This window comes from Notamacropus eugenii, chromosome 3 (assembly GCF_028372415.1).
Source record: "Notamacropus eugenii isolate mMacEug1 chromosome 3, mMacEug1.pri_v2, whole genome shotgun sequence".
Lineage (NCBI taxonomy): Eukaryota > Metazoa > Chordata > Mammalia > Diprotodontia > Macropodidae > Notamacropus > Notamacropus eugenii.
This window is the reverse complement of record NC_092874.1, coordinates 451,978,447-451,999,196: the sequence shown is the minus strand read 5'-3', so window position 1 is coordinate 451,999,196 and position 20,750 is coordinate 451,978,447. Positions and strand designations below refer to the sequence as shown.

At 38.5% G+C, this 20,750-nt stretch overlaps 1 protein-coding gene across 8 annotated transcripts in view; it reads right to left on the bottom strand.

Moving 5' to 3' along the window:
* The window catches only part of FOXP1 (forkhead box P1), a 679,928-nt gene that overhangs the window by 571,330 nt on the left and 87,848 nt on the right, over window positions 1–20,750 (bottom strand). For 7 of the 8 annotated variants that reach the window (XM_072598672.1, XM_072598682.1, XM_072598671.1 and 4 more), the window contains exon 2: window positions 2,319–2,450. The gene's annotated coding sequence lies outside the window, so the exon portion shown is untranslated. Of the gene's footprint in view, window positions 1–2,318; window positions 2,451–20,750 lie in introns of those variants that run through there. The other variant, XM_072598673.1, reaches the window with a different exon arrangement.

Below are 20,750 nucleotides of genomic sequence, written 5' to 3'. Positions count from 1 at the left end.
ACCAAGCAAACACTTTGCTAAGCCTTGGAAATAAATGTACAAAAGGGAGATGATGGCTACTGCCTTCCCAGAGCTTCCTTTCTAACTAGGGGAGATAAAATATATAGAAGAGTTCAAGAGAAGATGAAAAGAAGGTCTGGAAACAAGACGCAGGGCTCATTGGGATGCACAATCAGAAAGAAAAGATCCCGTACAAAGACATTACCAATCAGCAGAGTTTTCAGACTTTCTTGCTTATACTTGTAAGAATGGTCTGAGGAAAGGGAGAAAACTTTCTGATACACAGGTAATGCTATATGGGTTTATTCAACTGCCCAGTAAAACAATGAACAGTTACTGTAATTATTGCTAAATGACATGTTACTCATGCAGCATAGGCAAAACAACAACTTTTTAAAACCTTGTATTGGCTAATGGGGAAATTCCATGTTATTCTAGTGCTTATAGGGCATTTTGTTCCGAATACAGAAGGAAGGCATACAAATGAATACAGAAAGACTAAATTTGGTTGCCATTCATCTCCATGCACACTCAATAAAGTTTCCATTGCATCTTGTTAAAGGCATTGGAGAAATGGGTTCTACTCTTGACTTTGCTGTTAGCCAGCTATGGAACTTTCAAAGACTTTGACATTTCTGAGCTTTTTTTCATCACCTTAAGATGAGCAGAGTAGACTAAATTATCTCAAAGATTTTTTTAACTGATCTAAAGACATCCAAAGATGAATCTCTTTCTTTTCGTTAATGAGTTCTAAATTTTTCTTTAAAAGGAAAATTTTCTATTTGTCCCATTTACATTAAAGTAAAGGCAGAATGCTATCAGGATCTTTTCTACCACACTGGAGTTTGAATTACAAAAGATTACAAAATTGCCCCATTAAAATCATAGGAATTTAGACCGTAAAAGGCTGGATCCTCTCTGGAAATGTGACACTGAACAACACACAAAACTTCTCTGGACTTTTGCGTCTGTGAAATGTGTTCACTGGATGATTTCTGACATCACAACCAAATCTAAAATTCCATAAAATTCATTTTAAGTGAGTGGTAAAGAAGGTAAAAAGACTGATAGAATTTGAGTCTGATTCCAGTACACTTCATTCCCTAAAATCAAATGAAACCTATTTCTTAAGGGCACCCATAATTACAGATGACAAATTACTAATACTGTTTTCAAACATTAGCAATTCAAAGACTAGAGTTGACAAAATGAGTCTGTGAATATAATCTCACACCATTGGTAAAGCCTTATGATCAGAATTGCTATCAAAAGACACAAGGGCTTTCTAAAAGAAATAGTAGCCACTTCAACTCGAACCCATTTTCAGAAATTTTGTAAAAGGACATTATTTACATCTATTATTCAATACTTTATGAAGACAGTGTATCAGTAGGTCAAAGATTTATGATTTCGTCAGGATCACACTCTCTACCATCACGGACTACAACCTGTCCATAAGCTCAGTTAGAGCTGTCTGAGGCCCAGAGTCACAAAGCAAAGAAATAGAAAAAATAGGGGCTTGCAGAATTCTATGTACTTTGTTATGTTGTCTCTCGACCTGGCATTATAGATGGTATCCAAAAATTTAAAATATACATGGTTGGGAGGACTTATTTTCATCAATGCAGGTATACTCTTTGAACATCTAATACATCATTTGGGTACATCAGGCTAGATGAAAGGAAGGAATACTCTCTTCCTTTAAGAGAGCTCTCAAAGGCTAAAACTTCCAAGGATCTGGTCACTAAGGTCTTTTTCTGAGTCCTAGGAAATGAAAAGCTTTGGAGAGAATTCTCCACAAGGGGAAATCTTAGCGTTAACTTTCATACACCCCATCCCCTGCAGAAGTTCCCATTTCCTTGCTTAGGAGAGTCAAAGGAAAATTTAGAAGGCTTGAGGAAGCCATGATCTTCATCTATCACTGGGCTGTAATGGAAATCAAGGGAAAACTGCATGTTCTACTTTGCATGTGGGATATTAAAAAAGTCAAGCCGTGAATCTTGAATTTAAAAAAATAGGTCTTTTATTTACCATCTTTAACTGTCAGCTGCAACGACTGTTAAGGCTGCCATGATGCCTCAGTTACAGATTAACCGGATGCCTATTCAAGAAAACAATACAACCAAAGTGTGTTTAGTATCTACTTCTTTCAAAATGATGATGACATTCCTGATAGCCAGAAACTCAGACAATATTGGGCCTTTTGGATACTTTCTGCAGTGAATTTGTTTTAGTCTTTTGTTACCAGAATTTTTTTTTCATTTAATATTAACACACCAATAGACATATCAGACTTCAAAGAAAGCTTCTTAACTTACCCTTTTCACAAGTGGGCATCACACCTCTGCACTCCTGGTCTACCACAGCTCAGAGCAGAGCCATGGAAGCTTCAGCATTGCCAAATGCTTTTTATCGGGAACTGGAATTGATCAGAAAAGGCTCTTGGGACACTGAAACACAAAAAAATATTTTTTAAACCTGTTAGATGTGACTTCTCAAACCACCACTTCCTTAAACATGAAAACAGTAAAACAGACATAGAGTCTAGAAGCAAGAGGAAAACACCTTTGTAACTAGACTATTTCAATACACCAAGTGTGATTATATAAAAAATAGACCGGAAATACTGCTCTGAAAGATGTTTACCAACTATTTTAGCACAAAGATTAAAAAGCGGCTATTCTCTAATGAAAAAAGCTGTTCCACAAAAAAGCATTTAAACATATGTTTTAGCATTATTGGTACAATATAGCTCTTTGACTTTATTTTTTTAATCATTAAAAAAATGCTTTAAATTCAAGCCTTGGCAGGAGGGGGAAAAGGGCACTATTTCTACACTGGTAATGATATTGTCCATAGATTGGAGAAAACATGATCATATTCAAAATCACTAATTTTCAAAGCTAAATCCAGCAGCTACACTCATATCTGAAACAAGAAGAGAATGAACACCACGGCTATCACAACAGTTACTTATAATTCTTTTTCTCTTGAAAGCATGTTTTCATTTTAAAATATTCAAGATTTATTAACTATACAATCTTGATCAGATCACTTTCACTTTCTGAGTCTCCTCTGCACCATTTATAAAATGAACGAGTTGGACAATACCGTGTTTCTCCAACTAACTCATCCAGGGAAACTGGGGCTTGAAACAGATCATCATTGACCACCAGTGCTGATCCAGCAAATATTCTAATAGATGAATTCCCTTTTCATATTGAAAAGTTGCCACACATGATAAATAGTTGTGTATACATCATTTCACATTTCATATTTTAGAAGACACTGATCCTTTATCACTTAAGGCCTCTTCACAAGTAAAAGGAATTCCAAGAGTCCACAAAAGAGCTTGTCAACAGATAGTTTCAGACAATCTCAAAGGCCCATTAGATTGAAAACTCCTGGAAAGTAGGGATTGTTTCACTCTTTGTATCTGAATCTCCAATGCCTGGCACATAATCCGAGCTTAATAAACACTTGTTATTTGTTTACTTTTGTAATTGTGTGTGTTCGTCCTTCATTGTCAAAGAAGACCATGCCATTAGAGAAATGATGACATGACTTGCACTTGACTTTGTTTTGAGTGAGGGAGGGCTGTGCAGGTCACCAGCCTGGCTTCTCCTCCAGAACCTTCTGAATCCAGTGACCAGATATTCATCAGGATAACTGGAGATGACCCAGGATGAGGCAATTGGGGTTAAGTGACTTGCCCAAGGTCACACAGCTAGAGAGTGTCAAGTGTCTGAGGTGAGATTTGAACTCAGGTCCTCCTGACTCCTGCACTGGTGCTCTATCTACTGCACCACTTAGCTGCCCCAGAAATGATGACATGACTTGCACTTGACTTTGTTTTGAGGGAGGGAAGGCTATGCAGGTCACTAGCCTCACTTCTCCTGCAGAGCTATCTGAATCCAGGGACCAGATATTCATCAGGATGACTGCAGATGACCCAGGATGAGGCAATTGGGGTGAAGTGACTTGCCCAAGGTCACACAGCTAGTGAGTGTCAAGTGTCTGAGGTGAGATTTGAACTCAGGTCCTCCTGACTCCTGCACTGGTGCTCTATCCACTGCACCACCTAGTGGCCCCTAGTTTTGTAATTATTTAAAGCTTAAAGGTCGAGTGACAAGATCACAGAAGTAGTGACTGATCCATCTGGAATCTGAGCCCAGGACCACTGACTGCAAATCTGTTCTTATTTTCACTGAAGCAAACCAACTTCCTTTGGCAAGGATACAGTTTCTAAAAAATCTAAACTGTTACTTTCTACTATTCATCATCCTCATTAAAAAGCAACATTACTTGTAACATGTTTCACTACTATCAAAATAAGTATTCACTATTAGGTTAGTGTTATATGTTTTCATTTTCTATACAGGCTTTTTGTGTCCATAAAAATGTTTAGCAATCACTCAACTTGATTCTCAGTTTCAAGCTAGTGATACATCTTCATGATATTTCCCATAAATTGACAGCTTAGTCTGAGTACCCACAAAAGAATCTGGTTAACTATACAACAAAATATCTACGTGGAGCATGCCCCTGTGCAAAGAACAAAGTTACCACCACCACCACCCCACCCCCCCCAGGAAGAAACAACAGAAGTTTCTACCCCAAAGTGTCCAAAGACTATGTCTTGTTTCAGCAATGCTCCTCTTAGGGAAAGTGTAGCACAGTGCCTCCATCAGGCCACAAAAAGGCCTTCCCTAGAGCTTTATGTCAGCTCACCATGCGCAGAACAGGCGAGAGAGGATGAGTTCATTCATCATTCTTGACTATTAAAACGTTCTGCCAAACTATTTTTCAGCTATTCTAAGTCAACAGCATTTGCTCCTTGTCAAGCATGGGTCAGAAGATTGTATTCAGCATGATAGGAAATTAAGAGGAAATAGATTATGTGATCTCTTGCTGTCAAAGGCATCAGATCACACATCACAAAATACAAGCACTCAAAGTTATCTTCCAGTCTAGGAGTTCTTAAACCATTTTTTTTTACCGTCATGGATTCCTTTGACAATCTGGTAAAGCCAACGGACCTAATTTTTAACTGGGCAATACAAAATATAGAGGATTGCAAAGATCAATTATTCTGAAATACAGTCATCAAAATATTTTTAAAAGAAGTTCATGGTCCCAAGTTAAGAACCTGATATAATCCAATCTCCTCATTTTGCACATGGAAAAAAAACTGAGTTTAAGTGACTAGTCCATGGCAAAAGACTATCATGGTGGCAGTTGTTTTCCTTCATTCTCAAAGAGGACCAAAATGACATCTCTGTGCTAGAGTCAAGTTTCAACGTGTCCATCTGTGACTGATTGGACCAAGAGGAGCTTGGAATGCTCTACCACCAGTCTGGTACAAATAGTCTGTGTGAACATTTGGGGTGGATACTCTAAATTTGTGTGTACTGCATTTCCTTTGAGCTGTTTCCATTCTGTTTTGCTCATAAAGCATAGCACCTTCTCTAATGTGGGCATGCCATGCTGAGCAGTCCTGTGCCAGTGCCTCCCATGTCACACAATCAATTCCAAAGTTCTTCAGAGAGACCTTCAGAGTGCCCTTGTATTGCTTCTTCTGACCACCATGTGAACCTTTGCCCTGTGTGAGTTCTCCATAAAACAGTCTTTTTGGCAAGCATATGTTCTGCATTCAAACAATATGGTCAGCCCATTAGAGTTGCTCTCTCTGAAGTTTGAATGCTTGGCAGTTTAGTTCAAGTGAGGACTTCAGTGTCTGGTACCTTATCCTGCCAGGTGATCCTCAGAATCTTCCTAAGACAATTCAAATGGAAATGATTCAGTTTCCTGGCATGGCGCTGGTATACCGTCCAGGTTTCACAGGCATACAACAATAAGGTCAGCAATATGGCTCTGTAGACCTTCAGTTTGGTCCGTCTAATACCTCTTCTCTCCCAAACTTTCCTTTGGAGCCTCCCAAACGTTGAGCTAGCTCTGGCAATGGGTGGGTCAACTTCATTATCTGTGTGCACATCCCCAGAAGGTACACTCTCAAGGTAAATGAACTTATCCATAGTATTCAAAACTTCTCCATTTGCTGTAGCTGATGGTTCTATGTATGGATGCTGTGGTGGTGGCTGACAGAGCACCTGTGTTCTCCTGGTGTTAATTGTTAGGCCGAAATTAGCACAAGCAGCAGAAAATCAAGACTACCAAGTAATCTACTAAGCACCAACTCTCCACCAAGAACTGTGATAGGCTGAAAAATGAAACAGTCCTTCTTCGCCCAAAGGAACTTACATTCTGTCAAGGAAAATAGCATGCACCCATAGAAATAAACACAAAAATAATATTCAAAATGAATAAAATATCACTTTGAGGGGTGAAGGATCAGCAGCTTTGGCGATCAAGAAGGACACCATGTAGGAGGTGTCCGCTGAGTATTGAAGAAAATTAGAAATCTAAATATCAGGGAGGAAGAGGGAGTACATTTCCAACATGGGGGACAGCTGAGCAAAGGCACAGAGATGGAAGATAGAATGCTAGAGATGAGGGGCAGAAATACGGCCATTTTGGCTGAACATTTAGAGAGCCTGAGCCCAGCACTGAAGTGAGTGCTGCTTATACCATGATACTTATGACCTCAATGGGAAGAGAGAACCAGCGTATGTGAAAAAGAAAAAAAACCCCACATACAAATAAACCAGGTAAAGATTAATTCTGCTATATGCAAATACAGGCGTAAGTATCAAAAGAATGCTAGACAAATTCACGTGATGTTTACTAGTGGTTAGCCAGAGAAGGTGTCGTACAGGAATAAGTATTGAGCAAGCTTCCTGTGGAGGAGAGAGAGAGAGAGAGAGAGAGAGAGAGAGAGAGAGAGAGAGAGAGAGAGAGAGAGAGAGAGAGAGAGAGAGAACAAGGAAAAGAAAAAGCATTTCCCCAAGAGGGAATAGGCTGTTCAAAGGCCCAGGAGTGGGAGTCAGCAAGTCACATACAAGAGTCATCAGGCAGGCTTCCCTCCTTGGAGTGGCCATTCATTCAAAGTGGAGGAAAAATGGGAGTGGAGGGTCAGAGGGCCAATTGGTGGAGGAAAGACTTGGATGAGATGTTTAATTTTGGTTCAGGAAGCAATTTGCAGTCACGGCAGGTTTCATGGCAGAGATGTGATATAATCAGGCAACACTTGAAGAAAATGATCCTTGTTGCTGTCTTGACTGATGCTTTGCTACCTATTCACTTCCAACTAAATCGAGTGGGCATGTCTAAAGATAAAGGGAAAACATCAGTAAATATGCCCTCTCCAAAGAAATAAATACCTCTCGGGTCAAGCGCAATACGCCGGCACTTTGCTCAGCTACTACTCATTATAACACGGAATGTAGCAGGGACACTTTAGAACAGAGCCCATCCAATGGTGCTGAGTGCTGGCAAAGACCTGGCTAATGCCACATGCGCTGCAGCATGTACTGGAAGGCCAGTATGGTAGTGAGAACTATAATAAATTAAAATAGCATTCAAATATTTTAGAGAAAAGGCTAGAAAAGCTAAAACATTAATTGTACCATATTCAATCTGTTTTCATAGAGATTTAAAAAGCCAAATTATTATCCTGGGTATCATTAAAAAGCATGAGGCTCTCTCTCATTCCTATTTCCATACTAAAATGCATATACTCTCTTGGTAGATAATAGCCAGCTTGTTAACTTGTGTGGCTACTTAAAATAATACAGTCTGCACAGAATGAGAAGTCTAAGATTCAGTTCTCGGAATTGTTGTTTTTTTTTTAAGTGAGGTCCCAAATGCTTGGGGAATATCCTTACCAAACAATGCCGGCACACAAACAGGTAGAGGCTGTAATAAAATATACACTACTTTCTAGTTTTGCTCTCTTCTGTTTATTTTCCCCTGCAGCAATCCTCACTTTGTACATTTGTCTACAGGGAATGGGAAGGAGCAGCTGCAGACTCCCTAAGGCCACTACCTAGCAATCAAGTTGTTTACAAAACACCACTATAGAGCAAAAACAAAAACAAAAACAAACCCAGACTCACAACACAAAAACCTTCCACCACAAAGAGGTCATTTTTCAAAAAATTCCAAATTCAAAAGGGATAGCCAATGCTACCAAAAGTTTGGTGCATTTATCAAACCTCATTGATGCAAAAAAAGAGTAAATGAAATTGAAAGAACATATTTTGTTTGATGTCACTTTTGGAATTGTTTGCATTGGCAACAGAACTGTGATAAATCACAAGCACTTGATTCCTTCAATGGCTGACGGGTACCTGCCTTAGAACAAGCAGAGTCTGGTGGTAGCAATCAGAGGAATATCACCTAGGCCTCTAACAAGCCCCTCTCAAGCCCAGAGTGGCCAATCATAAGCACTGAGGTGACAAAAAGAAAACCACCACTAAACTTAAAAAATCAAACCCTCCTTTTTCTGAGATTACCTGCATGAGAGCAGAGTACCTCTCTAGCCTGAGAGCTAACACAAAGAGGTAAAATTCAAATGGTTGGCCAAAATGTCTATTCCAGTTTCTAGAAACAGAAAGACAGACAGGTGGGCAGATAGAGAGAATGATAAATATAGCTGGATGACAGATTCATTCATTATATCAGATTTGTAAGCAGATTAACAAAACCATACAGCAGAAGTGTTCCATGGGCCTAACCCAGATGTTTCATTCAACCCTCATACCCCACAAGGTAAAGTGGTCATATTTTCCACATTAGCTTCTAGACTGTAATAGGAAGGATCACAATTGTGAAAGCTGAGGCCTTAATCATTAGTGAAATAGTTTTCCTTTGATTTGAGAGCTTAAAAAAGTAGAATGAAGAAGGAAGAAGGAGCTATCCCAACCTCCACACTCCAAATTTTCAAGGACATTGAATATCATTCTAGTCATCCAACAGCTGACAAAGGAGCTTGATGTAAAGGCATAATCTGCAAATTTCCAGTTCATAAATAAATGTGAATGATTTCTCAATTAATACTGTTGTATCAAAAAACCAGAAACAAAAGAGTGCCCATTAACTACAGAATGGCTGAGCAAATCGGGGGACATGAATATAAGGAGATAGCACCTCATACTAAGAAATAATAAATAGAAGGAATTCAGAGAAACATGGTTAGGTTTGTCTGGAGACTAAGAAAAACAGAAGTCAGAGAAGAACATGACTATGATGTTTTAAACGAATGCAATACTAAAGATCAGTCCAACCAGAACCAAGTAGAATAAACAATCTTGTTCCTAGAGAACTGATGAGAGAACCTATGTTCTTTCCTCCTCTCAGTAGGGAAGTCAGAATTCTGCATGTGGAATTTCTATAGAGATGTAAGGTGTACAGGGGTACAAGACAAACGAATGGAGTGTCCTTTGTTAAGAACAGAGAGAAAGCCCAGTTTGGCTGAATTGCAGAGTGCACAAGGGGAAGGAAATAGGCATTTATAAAGGACCTACTATGAGCCAGGCATTGTACTAAATACTTCAGAAATATTATCTCAGTTGATCCATGCAACAACTTTGCCAGGGAGAGGCTGTTACTGTGCCCATTTTCCAACTGAGGAAACTGAGGCAGATACATGTAAAATGTCCTCCCCATGGTCGTACAGCTTAAGGCTGAGTTTTAACTCAGGTCTTCTTGACTTCAGGCTAACACTCTACTCTGCCACCTAGTTTCCTAAGTACAAGGAGGCTAGAATAATAACGGTGATAATAATGTTTATAAAGTACTTATTACGTGTCAGGCACTATGCCAAGTGCTTTACAATTACTATCTCATTTGAGCCTCACAACAACCCTGGAAGATAGGTGCTATTATTATCCTCATTTTATAAATGAAGAAACCAAGACACACAGAAATTGACTGACTTGACCAGGATCACACAACTAGTAAGTTTTTCAGACTGCATTTGAACTCAGGTCTTTCTGACTTCAGGCCTAGCCCTCAGTGCCACCTAGATGCCTAAATATTAGTACAATCAATGAGGCTAGAAAATCAGATCACTTGAAATGAAAGTCAGTGCTTTTGAGTACTAATCTGAAAATTTTGTTTGGACTCATATTGTTAACTAAAATCTTTCTGAAGTATACCTAGTCACTATCCAATCTTACCAAATAATGCAATGGAAATACTTCACACTTATCGAAGAAAGAGGAGAAGGACCCATGTATACAAAAAAAAAAAAATTGGAGCAGTTCTTTTCTTGTGATAGCAAAGAACTGGGAATTAAGGGGATGCTAATCAATTAGGAAATGTATAAACTGATTATGGTATATGAATGTAAGGGAACATTATTATAGTATAAGAAATCTTGAAGAAGAGGGTTTCAGAGAAACCTGAGAAGACATATATGAACTGATAAAAAATGTATACCGTAACAACACCGTAAAGACCAGCATCTCTGAAACATTGAAGAACTCTGATCAACTTCATGAACAACTAGGATTCCAGCAGATCCATGGTGAACTATGCCATGTCCTGACAGCGAGGTGATGGACTCAAGAGAAAGGATGAGACATATTTGTGCTCATGACCAATGTGCAAATTGGTTTGGCTTGACCATATTTCTTATAAGGGCTTTGTTTTTTCTTTTTCTTTTCCCAAGAGGCAGGGAGGGAGATGGGAAAGAGAAAGAAGAAATTTTGGTTAATCTTTTTTTAAAAATTAATGTTAATTTTAAAATGTTTGGTCTCTGTGCTGACTGAGGATCTTAAAGTCATCATTCTGAGGATCAGAAAGCATCCTACAACACTGAAATTTTTATATGCTGAATGGGTAGGAAATGACGCTGGGTAGGTACTGATTCCATTGTTTGATTTCCAAGTTGCTGTCATGTGTCTAAAATTAAGCAATGTATACAAAGTGGTTTGTTCATTTTAAAGTGGTACAAATTCAAAATACAAATTTCGGTATTATTAGTTACTTTAAAAAAAAAATTCTTGATACGTGCTTTTTTTGTCCTTGTCTTTTGTCATGGTTTCCTAAAACCTAAATACAGCAAAATATTAAAAACAAAACCAAAATAGATTAAGGGTTCTAATGAATTCAGTTCTCAGTTAAGGTTTTACTGTACGATGATAAATATCTTCGTCAACAAAGCACTGAGGAGAAAAGATTACACGTACTGAAAGATTCTGATGGGCCCAGAAGTCATTATTGCACAGGGGAGCATGTGATGCTCACGTCTGCTTGCAGAATGAAAGATGGCCTTCCACTTTGACACAGGTATATTGTGTGTTCGTCCTTCATTGCCAAAGAAGACCATGCCATCAGAGAAATAATGACATGACTTGCACTTGACTTTGTTTTGAGTGAAGGAGGGCTGTGCAGGTCTCCAGCCTCACTTCTCCTCCAGAGCCATCTGAATCCAGTGACCAGATATTCATCAGGATGACTGGAGGTGATTAAGTGACTTGCCCAAGGTCACACAGCTAGTGAGTGTCAAGTGTCTGAGGTGAGATTTGAACTTAGGTCCTCCTGACTATTGCACTGGTGCTCTATCCACTGCACCATCTAGCTGCCCCTACACAAGTATATCACATCTATTAAAAGGGATAAGAAAAAAATCATAGAAGTTGGAAGGAACCTCAGAAGTTACTTGCTCAGTTCCTACCACAATCATGAAATCTGTCTATATCCCTACCAACAGCAGTTATTCAGGGGCTTGTTTGGTTTAAAAAGATCTCAAGTAAAGGAAATTCGATCCTTCAACAAAAGGCATTAATATCCTTTTTCTGAATCGCTCAGATTGTTAAGATATTTTTCCCCATGGCGAGCCAAAATCTGCTTTCTGACCTTTTACCTAATGGTCCTACATCTGCCCTCCTAGACAAACCAAATCAATCTCCTACCTGTTGTTACACGAAATAATTCTTCAAATGTCCAGAGACATAGAGAATTCCCACTTCCTTCTCTTTTTAAAGCTAAACATCCACAGTTCCTTCCACTGATGCTCATGAACACTGGTTTCCATTCTCTGACCATCCTTGTGCCCTCTACTGGATGAATTCCAGCTTATCAATTCCCCTTCTACATACTCCAGATGTGGCCTAATCAAAAGATCCCTTTGCACTCCGTGCACTATGTTTCAAGGGATCTGCATCAATATTGCAAGTGTCCACACAAAGAGTTCCCAACACCAATGAAATCACAGATTCAGACTCAAAAGTAAACAAAAACACAAACCCTCATAAATAAAGGAAGTTTTTGCTTTTGTGTAATGACATTGTGTTTTTACATTCAGATGATGCTTTATTGTTGATCAATATTCTAAAGTTGGTAGAAAGGCTTTATGTATTAATAACTGAATTGTGTTGCATTATGGAGTTTTGGTTGGTTCTTCCTGATCCAAGCCACACTGGTGCCCACCTCCTCCCAACACCACTTTTGAAATTCTGGAGTAATGGCTATTCCACATGTTTTCACTTAACTACCTTGTGCCATCAATTTTCATTTAACTGTTTCGGCTTGTTTTTTGCATGTCTCCCTAATTGATGGCAATAACTACAGGGCTTCCATTTTCTTTCTGTCCCTGCATGTTTCCTGCCATCCCATCCCCTTTTCACACAGTGCTTAAACCCAACACCTGATACAGAGCAGACAGAGAATAAATGCTCATTGATTTGACTTGACATACACAACAACGTTATGCAATACTGCTCAAGAAATACTTGTGGGAGGAATGAGTGAGCATAAAGTCACTAACACTGGTTGTGTATTAATATTCAAATCATTATCAATTATTGTATTAATAATCAATATTAATACACTAATACTCAAAACCTTAACATTCTGCTAACTAAACTTACTTCTTAGAAACTGACAGGTGGCACAGGGGATAGAGTGCTGGAATTTGAGGAAGGAAACCCTGGTTTCAAATCTGGACTCAGACATTAATTAGCTATATGACCTCAGGCAAGTCATTTAACCACTCTCAGCCTCAGTTTCCTCATCTATAAAAGGGAAAAATACATTAGCACCTACCTCCCAGGGTTGTTGTGAAGAACAAATAAGATAATATTTGTATATCACTTAACAAGCCTTAGAATTCTATAAAAATGTTAATTATTAGCTCAAGTAAATTACCAGAAGAATCTGGAAACTGTCATAAAGAAAATGTCAATTAATTATCTTCTAAAAAATGAAAACCATCAGAATACCCTCCAGAGCTTAGAGAATCAGGAGGCTCCCCAAAGTTCATCCCAAATAGACAAGGAAGACAGAGAGAGAGAGAGAGAGAGAGAGAGAGAGAGAGAGAGAGAGAGAGAGAGAGAGAGAGAAGAGATAGAGGCAGAGACAGAGAGAGACAAAGACAGAGAGATGGGGAGACGGAGAGAGAGAGAGACAGAGGCAAGTTATTTCACTTATGCTAAGGTGGCGCATGTACCTAGATCTTACAGCAGTGTCCCTCATCTCCCCTAATACTCTTTATCACAACCTTCTACGCATATACACATGCACACACACACCCTCAAGCTCTAACTCAGGGTTCATGGATATTTTCTACAAAATGATTTTTTTAAATAAAACTCAAATATTTGGAAAACATGAAGACATGTCAATCTTTTATTTCCAATCATCAAAATGACCTCATGGAAGCAAACCAAATTTTCTGGTTCTATCTCTATCCTGGGGTACAGCTCAGAAAATTGCTCTGAAATTCTTTGTAACAAATATTGCTTGTCACTGTAAAGTAGAACTAACAACTGAGTCTTCCCCTCAAGTTATTGCAGAAGTCACAAGAAAGTCTTCTGGGTTTAAGGTGGTGGGTCATGACAGCAAATGACTTAAAAGGGACAGACAACTTGGCAATAAAATCTCCAACAAAGTTCAACCGTCCTTTTAAGAGAACTCAGTTCTAGGAGGTTGAGGCTGATCCCACCCAAAAAGTTGGATATTTTTCTCATAAAAATGGTGAGCAGTCCCTAATTACAATACAGCCCCTTCTTTCTTGTCTCCAAGCCTGAATGAGCTACCATCCAATGGTCAAATTTTATTCAGAAAATCACTGTTTTTAATACCTGAAATGTGGAAAATCTCCCCTAAAGTTCTCTTTAGATTATCAGGTGACTGTGTGCCAGTGGAACCCCAAAACTCAAAGGTCCATCCATGTAAAAAAGTGTCCAAATGTGGGTTCTGTGACAGACTGTTATCCAACAATCAGGTCAGCTAGGTTTGAAGATGCTCATCTAAGTGGATTAGTGGTTGATGGATTTGGGGAACAGCAGAGTAACTCACAAAGATGGTCATCCAAATGCAAAGAGGTTATGATTGACGTCAAGGGGAGTGCTGCCCATGCTGGCAAAAGCATAGGTTAGTGAAGATGTGCTGAAATGTTAAAGAAATGCAGAACCAACTTTCTGCTCGCAGTCTGCTCAATACCACCACCACACTCATCACCCTCCAGAGCCTCTTTAAAGTCAGTGAGAAAGTCAAAGCCTACAACCTCCTAAACAACAACTGCTCCTCTCCTCCCAAAGAGGCCTTAATGCAAGCACAGATGCTAGGGTTTCTCTCCTCCCACAGGGAAGTGATCCAAATAGAACCCACACCTCTCAAGCAATTTTCTATTTTGCCACAAATGATCCAAAGAAAAGTTAAGTTTTTCCCCAACATTAGGTTCCTCAGTAAATGCTGATATATATAAGCTCCCTGGCCCAGCTACTTACCACTTAAATTTGTAATTGAAAAAGAGGGAAAGTGTTCCAGGCATATTTTACTCAAGAAAAAATTCCTGAAATAAACATTTCTAAAGTAAAGCTTAAAGTCATTTTAAAGGAATTTAGCAAACATTTCATAAAACAAATTTTTGTAAATGTGAATATGTTTTACCCTATAGCATAATAGACACAGTAAAAGGTCCTTAACACCTTTAAAGTACCAGCTAATACTTAACACCCGATCATGTAAGGCAGTGAGATGTATGTGCACACTGCATGGCCATTAACAATATTTCAGCTGGGCTTTACGATGTTTGGCATTTCTTTTTTGAATGATTCTAAAAGGCTTTTCTATCCATTAGATATCTAAATTAAATCAAACAGTATATCTTAAATAAGCCCATAAGTCTTTGGATATGATGCAACAAAGTCTTGAAATTTTCATTTATTGCACATTTTAACTCAAGGGCTGATGTTTTTTTTTGTTCCCCTGCAGTGCATGGGGATCCTGCTGGTTTGGCCAGACTATGAAAATAAACTTCAATGACCAAATGCAACTGCAACTTTCAAAGTAGGAACCGAGGCAGACACAACAAACCACAGCACAGGCAGTCGGACTTGTCATAATTCATGTGTGTGGAATTCAACTGGAACGTTTACCGAGTGCTAAATTTCTGCCACTGGCACATTCCATGCGGAATGTCAAATTTGGAAAAGCTGCTGATAAGACATTCCTGATTACAAGTCCACAAGTTGTACTATTAATCAGAAAAGATTTATCCCAACATGCAAACAAACTCTTCTGTGTCATACAAGCCAGAGAGTGTAGGGCCTGATACTAAAAAGGTACCATGGGCAGAAAGTGGGGATTCTTTTGATTATCCAAGAGTAGACATTCTTAATCATTTTATGGCATGAACCCTTTCTCAGAATGTTTTAAATACATAAAGTAAAATATATAGCACTGCAAAGGAAATCAATTATTTTGAAACACACTTATTCCAATATTAAAAAAAAAAAAAAGCTCACAGGTAACAGGTTAAAAGCCTCCTCCCTAGAGTGATGGAATACAAACTCTTTGCTAATTTTAGATTCTAAATAGCAATTTCCACTACCACATGTATCAAGCAACAATCACTTACTACTGTCTTTTATAATTTCTAGACAGGATCAAATATTCAAAACTGCAGTTCTTAAAGATTTTCAAAAAGGCACTTCTTTTTAAATGCTGAATTTGAATTATGTGAGGAGGGAAGCAGCTACAGTCCTACTCAGATGCTGCCCAAGTATAAACATCCAGAGTTGGAAAGGACCTTAGGGACCGTCCTCCAGTTCAGCCCCTTCAGAAAAGGAACCTCAGGTTCAGGGAAGTTAAGGGACTTGCTGATAACCAGGTTGGAATTCTAAGGCAAGTTTCGTCCTTAGGTCCACAGATTCCAGTTCCTTCTACTGTAGCAAGCTGCTTCACTGTGAAATGGAGATGGCCTTGGGTTCTTGAAAGCCATGGCAGGGGTGCTCTACCACATTCTAGGAATCTGGAAATGAGGTCAGCAGACTATAAGTATGTTGGCCATGGACCAACCTTGCTAAGACCACAAGGGCTCATCTTTGGGTTGGCATTAAAGAGGTGATTTTTTTCTGGTGTGTGGGGAGGTGGCGACTTGTGAAGCCTATCCACTGAGACTCTGAGGAATTAGGATCTACATTGGCACAGAGGAATGGCCAAATCAATTGCATCCAAGATTCCTGAAGTACATAAAAATATATGCATGTGCACACAGTGATACCTCAACTAAAAAACTCCTCTGAGAACACAGAGTCAGCTTGGGCATGGAACCAGCTTGGGGGAAGGTCTAATTTGCTCAGCCCTGAGTATGTGGCAACGCTGATCTAGAGCAAACAGTATCATCCTGTCTTTGGTACTAAGGTCCCAAGAGCAAGCCAGGGCTGTGGGAAGGCTATTACTAAAGGGGCTCTAATCGTCCTGGCACCAGAGACCGAAGCGGTCACTACCACCTGGCCAGGAGACAATCCTAGCAATGGAGTCAAAGTCTATCTTTCCTGGAGGAGAAAAGAAGCAAAGCAATGAGAAATTGAAGGCTTACATCTCATTCTGTATTAGTCCCTTCTCTTGTAACTTTCTGGCAATGCAACCCACTTCCTTCAATAGAAGAGTCACACCTATATAGACATGAATATTCTGGCATAATTTTAACATGGAATAAATAAAGTTCAAAAAAATACTAATAAACAAATATTTAAAAAGTTAAATCCATTTCATCTCCCTTTTTCAGAACAAAATCCAAATTTTCCAAGTAAGATACAAATAAACAAAAGAATGAAAGAAGCAAAATCAAATTAATTTGGAGTCTTCTATGACCCCTCCTTTGAAGAGGTAGGAAGTCTGTGGCTATGGTACATAACACAGATTTTCCGACTTTTTTATGAGCTGATCAATTTTGCTGACTTCTTTTGTCTTATTTCTCTTTTTCTTTAAAAAAAAGTATTTGTTATGAGATGGTTGTCTGTAAGGAGAAAAAGAAGAATGCTGGAAGAAATCCTGGTGATATAAAAAAAACCCAAAATATCAATAAAATTATTTTAACAAATAAAACATGCTAGTTTTCCAGAATTCTAATTTGTTTTCCAGATCTGAATTTCCTTTCTTGGAGTGGTCTGTCATAATCTTAGAAGCACCATGTTCACAGAGGAACAGGAAAAGTTACCTATGAGAAGGGGTCAGCCAAATATAGTGTAAAGAATCCTGAAGCAAAAATGAGAAAATGTGTCAGTTTCAGCTCTGGAATTCTGGGCAAATCACTCAACTTCTCAGAGCTTCAATTTCTTCATCTGTAAAATGAAGTGTCTCTCACTTCTCTAAAGATTTCCTTTGTACAACTGCCACCATCATCATCATCTTAGCATTTAATATAATACTTTAAGGTCATCATTTGATCTTTACAACAACCCTATAGGGTTGATGCTATTAATCACCATTTTACAGATGAGGAAACTGAGGCTTTGGGAGGCTAAATGCCAGGGTCTCACACACCTAATAAATGTGGCTATATTTGAAGTCACACTGTCCTTTCTTTAGGATGCTACAGACTTCTTAGTCTAACATTAAAGATGTTTTTCTTAAATGATAAAAATGACCTCTCTCCAACCACCTACCTTGCCTTATTTCCCATTCTATTTCCCCTTCCTGCCCTCTATATTCCCTCTCAAGTCAACATATAACTGCTTCTCGATTTTGTCCTATTCTTTCCCATGTATAACAAGGCCCTTCTCCCCATTTTGAAAACCCTACTCTGTGCTCCCCAGCTTCTTCCAGATGCTTTTATTGCTCTGCCCCAGATGACAATAATGTCCTTCCCCCCTCAAATGATATAACACTTTATTTAGATATCACCTTTGTCCTTATTACTTCCTACACAGGATCATCATATTTTATTACATACACCTTAACCTCATTGTTAAACTCTAAATTCCTTGAGGGGACTCATTTGTTTTCCTCTTTGTCTCCCAAGGACCCAGCACAGTGTCTTGTGTCTAGCAAACACTGCTCAATAAATTTGCTATTGTTGGTGAAAATAATAAAAATACTAGCACTTGTATAGAACTCTAAAGCACTGTTTTACACTTTATCTCATTTGATGAATTCTAAATGATCAACTTACAGCTCTGAAAACTTGTGATTCAATATCTATCCTTGATATTGATCATAGTGTCCCCAAGAATAGAAAGGAATATGGTTCAGGGCATTGTGGGATGAGTACCACGTGTGATATTATTTAAAGTGTGCCTACGCTTTTTCTAAGCTTGACTTTGGTGAAATAGCCAATTTGCACTGCTGTAGTTTAGACCTGAGGACAAACTGATCATGGATGGAGTGACTTGGAGAAAGACTTTCTCCCTTCTGCACAGGGAAAGAAAAACTGCCTTGTGCCCATGGGAAATCCAAGGGCATTAATCTTGGCTTCTTGCAAAGTGTTGGTACCTCAAACGATGCAATTATATATATCTAGAAGTGTGAAATGCAGAACTCCTATCAATAAAATGAAGTAAGATCTGAATTAAATATCATGACAAAATTCCCAATCCCATTTGGAAATGTGAGCATTTTGGCTGAGTCTCTCCACCCCTATGTTGTCCTGGCAAGCAACATTAAACACATTTACTATAATCTGGCTAGCTAGTTTGGGGGCCAAATTTTCAGAGGACTTCCATTAATCTACTACCAGATCATTAAGGCATAGAATTCTGCACACACAAATACCCATAAAGCATATGGCATTATGAATTCCCTACATACACATCTTTGACAACTCTATAAGGATATTTAGAAAGAGCACTGATTGTTGGCTCACTGAGCTGAGAAGTGACAAAGATGTCAGAGATTACCTGGTCTAACCCTCTTATTTCATAGATAAAAAAAATGAGGACTAGGGAGGTAAAAAGATGTGCTCAAGATCATACAACTAGTTCAAAATAAATGTGAGCCTAGAACTTAGTGACCATGAGCCCTAAGGTACTGTTCTTCCTACTAGGTTCTACTTCTATAAAGCAGAGAATGAAGGACAAGTGAAGCCCCCAAATCTGCTTCAATGTGAATCACAACATTGTTTTTCCTTGAATTATCTCAATCAATTATTCCCAACCCAGTATCCATCCATATACTTGTAGTTATTTCAATATAGTTTCAGCAATTTAGACTTAGATGTGAGCCCAGAGGTCATCGAGTCCAAGCCCTCATTTTACAGTTGAGGAAACTGAGGTCAGAGAGGTTAACTAACTTACCTAAAATCATACAGACAACTGTTAAGTGGCAGAATTGGGCCTTGAATCCAGGAGTTTTTATTTGCAGCAGTACACCTAAAGATTAAGGGATTCCTATGCTCCCTACTAACATCTGGTGTAATTAATGTTGTTAGAAAAGAAAATACCTAAAAATAGTTGCTGGAAAAAATCAAACTTTGATAAGGAAAAAAGAAGAAACAGAGAATAAAGTCTGCCACAGAAACCTTAAATTAGATGTCAGCAATTGGCAGCAACTGAGTGTATCCAAAGTAAAGTGCCACTGGGGCTCCGAATGAAGGAAGCAGAAGAAGGGATATCAGAGGTGAGAGACAGAGAGACAGAGAGACAGAGAGACAGAGAGAGAGAGAGAGACAGAGACAGAGACAGAGAGACAGAGAGAGACAGAGAGACAGAGAGAGAAATGAATAAGAGGAAAGAATTAAAAAACCGCGAGGCAGGAGTGAGGCCAGCGATAGTGTCCACAGGAAGAATCAGAATGAAAATGTCCAGAATAAGCTAAACTTACAAAGGCAAAAACAAAGCAAAAAGAAACAAACAAAAGAAAACCCAAAAAGATCCATGAAATCAACAAGCATGGGACCAAACAGTTTATAAGCCCTTAAGAACCATCTGAATGCTCAGCGCTACTGGGCTTTGACAATGTGGCAAAGAAATACTCATTCAGATAATTATTGTGAAACTCGACTTAATTTTGTACATATAGCCACAACCTTAAGGTTGAAGTTACCTCTTTCTGGGTGTATATTTTGACACTGAACATAAATATTCTGCATAATTTTTAGAGGAAATACCTATGTTTACTACCAACACCACATCCTCTCTGAATTTTAAGCTCACATCTCAAATACAATTTTACTTTGCTGGTTTTAAATGCAAATATGATTTACTTTTTTTTCTCCAAAGGAAAATTTTTCTAGGTAAATAATGTGTGTATTTCTCACTGATCTCATTTTATATAGCAAAAATACTTCCTATTTGTTCTACTGAGCTCATACAAAGTCTTTAAAAATACACTTTCAAGACACTGGCAATTTTTAAGCTTTTATTAGTTCTTATAATAATTTGAGACAGAGGTCATCAAAATGCCTTTAGAAGAACCAATATAATAGTACTGTACAATCTCATTATAAAAATACAAGCATCAAGGTGGGAGGGAGAAAAGGAAAAGTAAGATTTATATATGTATGTGTGTGCAGAATCAAAAATACTAAACAGAAATACATGCCCTAATGCAAAACTACTATCTTATTATAAATCACCTTAAGCCCAGGAAAAAAGGTCCCTGATTACTTGCAGTCTGGT